Raw genomic sequence first — 12,227 nt, 5'->3', positions numbered from 1 at the left:
ATTTATTCAAGTTTTCTTTAAGGGCACTCACAGCCTCCAACTTGCAGACCACCACATCTGGCTGTTTCCCTTAAGTTACTGTCTATCTACTTCTTAATAATTTCCAGGTGTATTGTATATGATACCAAAACAAAACAAAACACCACCCTTTTCCCAGTTCCAAATAGATGTGATGCTTCTAGACAGACTGAAGAACAATGAACACCTATTAGGTTAAGCGAGTGAGCTAGGCACGGCACAAACACAGCCACCATTTTTTAAAAAATTCTTGCCTGAACACCACTGTAAATTCCATCTATATTAAATCCATTGTCATATGGCTGTCCTTGACAATCCTTTATATTAAGGCCATTGCTCTCTAATGTATGGTTGAAGGCTATCATGGCTGGAATCAATTGGATGTTGTGGGTTTTCTGTACTGTGTGGCTGTGGTCTGATAGTTTTAGCTCCTAACATTTCACCCATATCTGTGGCAGGCATCTTCAGAGGCATGTCACACAGTCACAGTAAGATGTGCTTTTCTCTGTGGCACAGTGTGAAGTATTTTGTGTAACTGGCTGTTTGCTTTGTCCATCTCGGAGGTGGGAGGGGGATGAGGTGTATTTGCATGTGTCCAGGTGGAGTTCATTTGCAGTTGCATTTGTATGTGTGAGTCCTGGAGGTATGACTCATCACAGAAATCAGAGTGAGGTGAGGTAGTAGAGGAAGGATAGAAGAAGGAAGTAGTTTGTAATATCTAGTGGATTGTTGAATGACATTTGAAAAGACCCTGGTTTTTGGTTTGGGGTTTTTTAGTTCCAGTAGTCAGGTTTTGTTGACAAAAGGAAATACTTCTTTACACAGTGAGTGACTAAAATGTGGAATTTGCTGCCAGAGGATGTGGTGCTGGTCACAGGCATAAATAGCTTTAAAAAGGAGATTGGATATATTCACGGAGGAGTGGTCTATCAGTGACTACTGACTACAGTGATTAAGGGGAACATCCATGTTTGGAGGCAGCCAACCTCTGAATCCCAGTGCCATGAGACAATATCAGGGAAACAACTTTATGGTTGTACCTCTAGAGGAGATGTTTGGCCACTGTGTGAGACAAGATAGCGGACTAGATGGACCACTGTTCTGATCCAGCAGGATGCTTCTTATGTTCTAATTTCTTATGTCAATAAAAATGGAATGTTGACTCAGTTTTTCCCCCCACTTCCTAATTGTCTTCCAGAATAGTGTAGTAGAAGAATACTGAACTTGGATCTGGAAGGCCCTGTTCAAATTCCTACTCTATCATGGAAGCTTGCTGGGTTACCTTGAGCCAGTCAAATATTCTCAGCCTAAGCTATCTAACTATGGGATTCCCTGCAAATGCAGTTATGTGTCCTTGTCTATCATTGTCTACAACCAAGGAATGCAGATTTTTCTGTTTTATTTAGCATGCCATCACTGATTCCATCCTTCCCATTCATATATTTCTGAAGACTTCTTGTGGAAAGGAAGTGTTAAAATGTTTTTTTAATTAAAAATATTTCCATGAGAATGATTTCAGACCTATGTCCACAAAAATATATTTTTTTTAGATCTGGAAAATCTAGAGCTACTTTCTCAAGGTCATCCAGACTTACAGTTAAATTGGCATACGAATTGAGCTCCTCTCGGGCCAAGTCAAAACTTCTATTTAAAAACAAATTGGTTCTTGTTTGCCATTATTTTATCCTTGAGCTGGTTTTGGCTGACTGAGGTGGTCCATTTCAGTTGCTTCTTCTTGTCCCCAAATGGAGTATTGCTGCACAGTTTTCAGCATTTATTGGCTTAAGGTGGATGATTAACTGCAATTTAAATCCTGAGTATATTTAACAATATTTAAATATTTTCTTCAGGTTTTATTATAAGCCTCCTACAACTTGGGGATTAGAAAAAGAGATGGATGTCCATGTGTGACTTTGTGTGTGTGTGTCTGCACACAGGCAGCATATTTTATTTTATAATCCCTATTCAGTTAAAGTTAACACTGACATCAAGACTACAAGTTGATGTTGACCAAGTCAAATACTTTTGTTTTCACTGAAATCTCACCATAAGGAGTGAAATCTTCAAAGCCTAATAACTGGAATATTCTTTTAAAATGGAAGGCATTAGGGGCATTTAGCATTTACGTAACTCTACCAAAGCCCAAATCATTTCACATCTCTGAAAGGGAGGCCAGTATTGTTATCCCCATATAATACTGAAAGACAGTGGCTTGTCCAAGGCCATTTATTGAATTCCTTCCAGAAACAAGGAAACTTTCCAGAACCCAGTTCATTCTCTGGCTGATTACACGTGGGACACTTACCTCAGGCCTCTTCTCTGCAAAGTGGGCTCATCACAGGCTCTCCTTAAATGTTTCTGTTTACATGCAAGAAGGCAACCCAGCGCCTGCAATGCAGTTTTCCCAGCCTCTGGTTTTAGACTTTTCATTTGGATAGGCAGATCTGTGCCTGGGAAGCAAAGGGAAGGAGGCGGGAGGGAGGGAGGCAGAGGAGATGGATCCAAAGTATTGAGTTGAAAGGGCAAATGAAAACCCCAAATTGGGAGGCTGGACTAAGACACTTTTTCCCTTTGCAAGGAATGAATGATAACTGGGAAACTGCAGTCTGAGCCAGGGAGAGGCTGGGGGCTGCAGGGGGTCTTGGCACTGGAGCTGGCAAAACATGGCTTGGGAGGAAGTTTCAGTGCTCTGGGAAAACTGAGAAAGCACCTCATTTCTCAAACAGCACTCACTATTTGACAAAGCATAGCTGGAGAGTTCGCTTGAGCTTGTTTTAATGGTTTTTTGTTATTTGTTATCCCTCTTCCAGTGTATTGTGCCCCCACCTTTATTGGTGCACCCACCAACAACCAATGTGCCTTGCAGAACAGAAGTCAAGTTTGCCAGTCAAGAGAGAGAAGCTTGGACTGTTCTTTGCAAAAGCCCTCTCTGTTGTTAGTATGTCAAGAGATCAATCTCTCAATATTACCACTTAGAGAAACAAGAAGGAGCCAGCAACATGGGGGGGGGGGGGAAGGGTGTGTAAAGTTACTGCCTGTGGATGGAGGGAAAATGTCTGGGGCAAAGCTGTGCTCACTGGCAGATTCCCCTCTCTGACAGTGAAGCAAAATTAAAATCGTGCTAGAAGTGGTCTCACTTGCCACTTGCCACAGGGAGAATGAAAAGTGAAAACAGGGCTTGAAGATATACATCCATACTAGAAATCTTGCTATGACGAACATTTGCCCCCACCACGCAGCAAACATGTTGTACATAATCAGCCTCTATCTACGATACTATACCAGCTTCTACCATGCCAGCATTAGTCTTTACCCACAATCACCAAAGTAGCTACACATGAGAACTTCAAAATCAGTGTATTATTGCTCTTCCTTTTCCTGAGAGCCAGCATGGTGTATTCTAATCTGGAGCAGGTGTATTCTAATCTGGCGAACAGGTTAGAGCTGGTGTATTCTAATCTGGAGAACTGGGTTTGATTCCCCACTCTTCCATCTGTGTGGCAGAGGCTTATCTGATGAACCAGATGTGTTTCCACACTGCTACAATCCTGCTGGGTGACCTTGGGCTAGTCACAGTTCTCTGGAACTCTCTCAGCCCCACCTACCTCACAAGGTGTCTGTTGTGGGGAGAGGAAGAGAAAGAAGCTTGTAAGCCACCTTGAGTCTCATTACAGGAGAGAAAGGTGGGTATAAATCCAAACTCTTCTTCTCTTCTTCTTCTTACTTTTGTTGATATTATAGGCCTACATAAGGGGAAGGCAATATTCTGCCAAATGAACAACTAAAATGATGTCGCAGCTAAAGCCACTATGATGGCCACACATTTTCAGACTTTTTGTTTACTGCATGAAAGATAGAAACTTGCAATTTTTTTGGAAAAAATATATATTTGAGAGCCAAACTACACATTACATAGGAGATTTATGATGGATTTTTTTAAAAATGCTTAGCAGCTGGGGGCATTTGCAGGGGAGCAGCAATAAGAATTCTGGTTTAATGCTTTCCCCCTGTACATTCTGACAGAAATTACCTGTCCTGAGGCTGCTATTTGTAGGTGAAAATACTTTTCCTTGACTTCCAATAATTTTTAGCTGACTTCCTTCTTTCTCAGATGTAAAAGCAAGTAATCTTTTAACAGATGTGTACCATGTGATTAACTGCCTTAATCAGGTTGGTTTTGAAGGATACAATGTCAATTGCTTGTACAGAAGCCATCCATTACAGCCATTCCTTTGTGGTATGTTTAGTTGTATTACTCTATGAAAAATCTACTTTATCACTGCACATTGAGCATACATCTACTGCCAAAAGTCTATGGTGCAGCTGTTGTATTATGGGAGCGGGGGTAACTGCTGCTTTGACAGCATTCAATCTCATATAATTCCAATAGTGTAGGATGTATAATCCACATGGATTCAGGCCAGATCTTGTGGGAAGAACCATGCTAGTGCCAGAGATCTGATTGGACAGGATGCATTTGCATGGTTATTCCCATGTGTACATTATTGTTGTAGAAACCAGGCTACTCTGGATCTAAGGCGGATTCCTCATGGGCCAAATACAGTGGTGTGAAAATGGTGTAAAACAGTTTAAAACGGAGTAAGGGGGTTTACTCCATTTTCACACCATTTTCACACTGCTGTTTTTGGCCCATGTGGAATCCACCAAAGTGTCTTTTGTGTAAATTTCACCTTCTTGTATAATTGTATATGGCATTGCCTATGGAACTATCTTGGAAAAGTGTCAAAGCACTTCCACTAGTCCAAAATACAGTGTTTAATTGAAACTCATCAGGAACTTATCAGTTCAATACTGGAAAATTTCCATTGGCTAACAGTCACATTTTGAGACCTTTAATTCTTATACCCCTCTGAATCCACTGAATGTAGAAGGGTGTAAATCCCCTTAAGAGTGCACCACAAATGATCTATAAACAGACTATCTAGATTACCCCTTTCCTTGAGCGCCTCCCATTTGAGGAAGTTAGATGGGCCTCTTCTAAAGAGAATCTTTTGTCATGACATTCCATCCCTGGAAAGGTTTGCCTGACACCAGGGCCTTTTAAGTACCAGATTAACCCTGCCTTTTTTACATGAGCTTCTGACACTGATTTGTGCTTTTAGTTCAGTTACGGGTAGCTTGTTATATTGTTGATATTTTATAATGTTTTTATGATCATGTGCTGTTGCTGCTTTCTTTATGTCATTGATTTGTTTTCATACTCTGTATTGATTGTAGCACTAAATACTCCAAGTTGGCTTGAACGTTTATTAAAGTAGGAAAGCCGGATTAAAAAGTCATAAAAAGTTAAACAAAGCCATACTTAAAATATATAAAGCTATGATGAAAGACAGGCGCAAAATATGTCAGAAGTCAGTGTGGTATTTCAAGCACATGCAGTCATTCTGCTATCTTCCCACACCAAAAGAAGAAAAGGACATTATTCGAACAGTGCGGCAACACATAACTCAGTGCTTTTCTTCATATATTATGTGATGACCTAAAGTTATTGGTAGAAAAAGCAAACCTCATTGAAAGAGTTAATGGAAACTGGCCATGTAAAATATTTGGAGTGTCAGCTATTAATATTCCTCTTGTATGGAAGGAATCACATCAGCCTCTAGGACATAAATCTTTCATGGGAAAAGATATATTATGTCAATGGTGCTGGAGATCACATGTATCCATTTTTATAAGCTGCTTAATGCAAAACTGTTTGAGAAGTGGTCTTTCTCTTGATTATGCTAAATGCTGTACGTTAACAAATCTGAAGGTCCCTCATATGTCCACACTGTAGGGCATTTTCAAGGTCAAGTTGCAATGTTTGGTCAGGAACCTTTCTGCCCCAACAAGTGTGTGTTGAATTCAAGGAAGAAAAGAGAGTGTGCACTGTAGCCTAATGGCCCCCCACATGTTATGAGAGATTCATGGCTATTGCGACCCTCACCCAGTTACCATCTATCTGCCAGGTAACTTTGAGTAAAAGAAACATGTTTATCATGTGGTGCTGTGTTTTGGTGTTTCTCCTTGGTTTCAGCTCATTGCTTGTAGGAAGGCAAGGATATGCTGGATGTGACATTGCCATGCTATCAATATTGCTAGAGAGATGACTGAGGCAGAGCACAGCTCAGCAGCAGCCAGGAGTTCCCCCATGAAGTAAGGCTGGAATATGTCTTTGTTTTTCTTCTCCTTTGATCATGCTGTGGCTGATGCTGAGGGGTTTGAAGTGTAATCGTAGTTTGTTTTTTTTGAAACTTGGTGTAGAAAGAAGGAGAAAGGCTGTGCTAGGTAGCCATAGGTAAAACATAGATGAAAATAAAAAGGAACCTGGATTTCTTCCCTCTCTCTTGCTTTTGGTGTCTGAAATGCAAAGCAAAAGATGAGAAATATCTTGTCAGGGAAGGATTGTTTTTCAGCAACATGTACCTGTTCTCCTGATAAGGCCATAGCATGCACAAAAGGGCAAAAGTAAGTGATATCGATATTTGGCAAGGCCATCTCATTCTTATAGCCCTAGCTTTTTTTTAATTAGGATGTGGGGCTAGTTATTCTCTGTGGATACATTCTCATGTTTCACAGAATTATTCTGCCCTTGGTTGCAGTTATTTCAAGAGTTGGTGGTCCATATATGGATTTGGTGGGAAGAGTCTGTTTTCATCACCAATGGTGTCCATTTCTGCTGGAATGTGCATGGGTATAGTAATGTACGTGGTGTGATTTTGAACACTGCTTACCGTACAGATGGGTGTGGAAGTGTTTCCCCATCTTTTGATCCTGATGGCTTCTGCAACCATTCTGCATGTTTCTTTAGGTTGAGCAGGGCAACCGTGTCTGTTGCTGATAGCCTTGAGTGAGCATCTCACATCTAAAAATTGAAAAGGTTATTAGTGGAGTGACAGTGTAATGTAATTAATTGTTTGCTATGCCTTTACCTCCTTAAAGAATAGTCAAGGGGGGAAATGTCACTCAGCAAGCTTATTTGTTGAACAAACACTTCAACTACAAGTATTTGAAGACTCATGTAGTGAAAGAACATAAAGGTTAACAAACAATGGACTCTGAATTGGCCCCATCTGGCAGCAGTCATCCTAGACCAGAAATGTGGAAAATGAGCATCTCCTTTTCCAACTAGTGAAACAGTAGGCACTAATTAGCTGGCTATACTTGATTCTAAAATTCTTTGATCAGAAAACTTCCTGTGGTTTATGAGAAGAGTTAAGGCTCATAAAATTTTACCCATTCTCCAAAAAGTGTGGTAAGTGAAATCTAAGACTCCTACCACAACCATGTAGGAGCAGCTGCTGACTAACTAAGGCATAAGCATATTTTAGCATGCTAATGTTATAAATCAGAAACAAATGCATTCTTTATTATATAAAAAGTTAATAAAATTTGCCCTATTGGCATGAAATCTAGTATGGAGAATTTCCTTGCTGAGTTGTATAAACCTGACCACATTTCAGAAAAATCATATGAGCAATGGCTGTATTGAAGCAGTTTAAACTTTTTAAAACCATTTTACTGATAAATACCCACGTCTTAGTATTTTGCTCTTTTTAAATCCAGTATTCCAGTGACCAAGAAATTCAGTCCTGACTCCAGGTTTAGACGTGTCTGTATAATCTTCTCCAAGAGCACCTGAAGCTATGAAGTCACCATCTATGTGAGCTGCTTGTTTCAAAGTAGTTGAAACTGCATTGTTCCACAGAAGGGTTTTTATTGCCACCAAGAATAACAGCTCAACCCAACTAGGCACTTTGTGCACGGCAGGAATGACCACATTCAACTGGTAAACATTTTCTATTAATTTCCTAATTATCTCAACTGGAGGTAGGTAGAATATACCTTAGGCCCTTTCCGCACGGAGGCAGAAGGGCTTGGGTCGGCGTTTCTGACTGGGCGCCGTCGCCCGGTTTACCTGCTCTCCGGCCCTCCAGCACGTCACCGGGGCCTGGGGACACGCCTCCCCTGCCCTGCACGCCTGCTTCCGTGTCGCAGAGCAGGGGGGGGGGGTGTCCTCAGGCCCCAGCGACGCGCCGGAGGGCCGGAGAGCAGGTAAGGGAAGGGAAGGAGTGGGGGGGGGGGAAGCACCGGGAAGCCGCTGCCGTTCGCACGGCAGCGGCTGTCCAGGCTAGCATTTCAAAAAACCGCGTTGAGGGAAAGGCGGGTTTGGAAAGCGCTCCAGCTTTCGGCCACAGTGCGAGGCGGCACTCGAGGGCGGTGCGGCTGCGAAGCAGCTGCGCCCCCTGTGCGAATGGCGGCCTGGGGACGGTGTTTTTGCATATTCCGCCCGTGCGGAAACGGCCTTAGAGTCTGGATGACTCTCTCTCCCCAACTATTGCATTATTGCAGCTATTGTCTGTATCAGCTTCATGACTGAAATTCCCTTCTCCCCAACTGAATAGCACAAATGTTGGCTGCAGCATGACTAAGTACAGGGTTTGATCCTCTGAGTTCTTTGTCAATATGTTAATTATTCTAAGAACATAAGAACATAAGAACAAGCCAGCTGGATCAGACCAGAGTCCATCTAGTCCAGCTTTCTGCTACTCGCAGTGGCCCACCAGGTGCCTTTGGGAGCTCACATGCAGGATGTGAACGCAATGGCCTTCTGCGGCTGTTGCTCCCAAGCACCTGGACTGTTAAGGCATTTGCAATCTCAGATCAAGAGGATCAAGATTGGTAGCCATAGATCGACTTCTCCTCCATAAATCTGTCCAAGCCCCTTTTAAAGCTATCCAGGTTAGTGGCCATCACTGCCTCCTGTGTGCAGCATATTCCAAACACCAATCACACGTTAGCGTGAAGAAGTGTTTCCTTTATTAGATCTAATTCTTCCCCAGCATTTTCAATAGATGCCCCTGGTTTCCTGGTATTGGCCGAGAGAAGAGAAAAAATTTCTCTGTCAGCATTTTCTACCCCATGCATGGTACGCTTATAGACTTCAATCATATCCCCCCTCAGACGTCTCCTCTCCAAACTAAAGAGTCCCAAACGCTGCAGCCTCTCCTCATAAGGAAGGTGCTCCAATCCTTCAATCATCCTCGTTGCCCTTCTCTGCACTTTTTCTATCTCTTGATATCCTTTTGAGATGTGGCTGACAGAACTGACACAGTACTCCAGTCGCGGTCGCACCCGTGTCTTATATAAGGGCATGACAATCTTTGCAGTTTTATTCTCAATTCCTTTCCTAATTATCCCCAACATAGAGTTTGCCTTTTCACAGCTGCCATGCATTGAGTTGACATTCCCATGGAACTATCAACTAGGCGTAAATCCCTTTCCTGGTCTGTGACTGATAGCACTGACCCTGTAAGCGTCTTATGTGAAGTTTGGATTTTTTGCCCCTATGTGCATCACTTTACATTTGCCACATTGAACTGCATTTGCCATTTCTTAGCCCACTCACCCTAATTTATCAAGGTCGGCTTGGGCTCATGCAATCAACTTCTTGGTTCTCATCCCACTATATAATTTGGTATCATCTGCAAACTTAGCCTACGCTACCCACCCCTACTTCCAGGTCATTTATGAATAGGTTAAAGAGCACTGGTCCCAAAACGGATCCTTAGGACACCACTCCTTACATCTCTCCATTGTGAGAATTTCCCATTTACACCCACTCTTTGCTTCCTGTTTCTCAACCAGTTTTTAATCCATAGGAGGACTTCCCCTCTTATTCCTTCATTGCTGAGTTTTCTCAATAGTCTCTGGTGAGTTTTCTCAATAGTCTCTAAAAGGAGAGAGAGGAGAAACTGAAATTAGAAGACTGCAGTACTAAGCAAATAACCTTATGGTAGGCATGAAAAGGGAGGAACTCAGTGAGCAGTAGAGTTACATGTTACCAAAAACCGTTTGTGAGAAGTGATCTCACGCTGGTGAATTTATCAGAACTATGAAGTGGATCATCTTCTCAGCATCTGAAGAGTGGGTTACCAATACTAATTTGCTCTTGTCAGTTTCATAACTGAAATTCCCTTCCTCCAAATCTGATACTACAAATGCTGAAAAGTTATATTTTATAATAGGAACAAACAGTATGACTTTAACATTCTCTCCCAAATGACCTTTCAGTGCCCTCTTTTTCTTCATTTTATGATTCTTCAGGCCATATCAAAGATTTCCATACTAGCCTTGTTGTCCATTAGAAACACACAGGGCTGGCTCTCTCCACAAGTGAGACAACAAGCAGCCTCTTGGGGTGCCATGACAACACAGACACCCTGGAACAAGCTCAACTGTCTCTCCTGTTGCTCCTGCTTCTCCTCCCCATTCCAACCCCAACTGAGAGCTGGCTATCCGGTCAGCTGCAGAGGTACACCTATTCTCTGACTGCCTCTTCCTTCTGATAGCCTATCCCATTTTCATTCAAGCTGACGCCAAGACCTCACAGAGTTACCTTCCCCAAATGGTGTGTAGGTCCCTCTGAAGTGAAGCCTTTCAATTTAGTGTCATAACCACTTAAACATCATCGGATACTGACAGAAGCTAGAAAAATTACTGCTGGCTATATGTGGTCATAATACATAGACATTGATTGGTATTCATCTAGACTTATGTCTATTATCTTTATCAGAAATTTTGCTACATTCTCGCACACTGTGGGATCCATGTTGTTCAAAAGCATAGGTATCTTAAGAGCATCGGTTAGATTGTTATACAGAAATGGGATAAGTGCAGATTGCGACATTCTGATTTTTGCAAACCTTACACAATGAAAGAGGGTATGATCGAGTGTCTCCACCTGACCCATATTGCATGGACATAGCCTCCTCTGTTTATCAATTTGTTGATATCTGCCATAGAACAGCATAGAAGGCATTAGATTGAATCTGGCCAATGTTAAGGCTCTTCTTAATTTAGGGTTGGTGATCCAATGTAAATAATTGGCCATGTGTCCTTGTTCAGTTGGAATAAGCAGGGTCGGGGGGGGGGGACATGCCCAGTACTGTAAGTACAGATCCATCACACATTTGGTCCAGTTAACAGCATGTATTCCTGAGTGGCCTGCCATCAAGAACTTGGCAAGAACATTTCAGCTTTTTGCTCTTTCAAGAAATGGTTGCTGTTGTTAATGTCCTTTTCATTTGTTTAACCCACCACAGACTCTATTATTTCTAGACTCTCATAAACTGTATGTTCTTCAGTCTGTTCCTATCTTCAGAATTCCAGCCTGGATTTTGTTTCTTGGTGGCTTAAAGAAACATATACATGAAAAGATCTGAATTATGTTTTTTTTTTTAGTTGAAGAGCAGGATTTAGTGAATCTAAACAGCCACAGTTCATAAATATCTAGCAACAGGGGGAGACACCCTGTGGTAGTTATCCATTAAATGGACATCATGACATGTTCTTGGCACCACTGCCAAATATGTATTCCCAACAAATCCCTTTGCTAACATCCACGCATTCACACAGTCATGATAATGTTCTCTAGAGGGTAGAAGCCTGCAACATCTCTTGCTACAGAGACAGGATTGCTATTTTATCCTTCTTTCAAAGAGCACACAGCACATTTTCAAAATTGTCTATTTACTTGGTCAGCACATTTCTTCATATTTGGTCATGCCTTTCTACTCTGCTGATCACTAACTTCACACTAACTGTACAGAATATGACAGCAAATATTCAAACTTCACACTAACTGTACAGAGTATGACAGCAAATATTCAAATATGGTGTTACAGAGCTTCAAAGAACTTCCACAGAAAGGAAATAGCTTCCAATCTGAAACACAATGGGTTAAACACACCTAACTGTATCTGAACTGAAGTTAACACACAGAAAAATACCCTGTGGAATTCAATGAAATGTTGTCTATTGTTATTTTTTTCATTGCAGACAAATCACATCTGACTTAAAGCAACCTTGGATGGGGTTTTCAAGAGACATTTAGAGGTGATTTGCCATTGGCTGCCTTCAGGTCATGACCCCAATATTCCTTGGAGGTTTTCCATCTAAATACTTGCTAGGGTCGACCCTGATTAGCTGCTGAGATCTGACAAGATCAGGCTAGCCTGCATTATCTTGGTCAGGGTTCAATGAAATGAACCTGCATGCAAATAACGTGATTGATTTACACAGATGCTTTGTTCAATATATGCCTTCAACTCCTGTCAGTAATATGTATATGTCTGGCTTTCTGCCACAGCCCATTTTGGTTTTGTTGTATCATAATTAAAATTATATGGTGATGACATATACATTAT

Source organism: Sphaerodactylus townsendi, linkage group LG11, assembly GCF_021028975.2.
Source record: "Sphaerodactylus townsendi isolate TG3544 linkage group LG11, MPM_Stown_v2.3, whole genome shotgun sequence".
Lineage (NCBI taxonomy): Eukaryota > Metazoa > Chordata > Lepidosauria > Squamata > Sphaerodactylidae > Sphaerodactylus > Sphaerodactylus townsendi.
Note: the sequence above shows the minus strand (reverse complement) of the source record.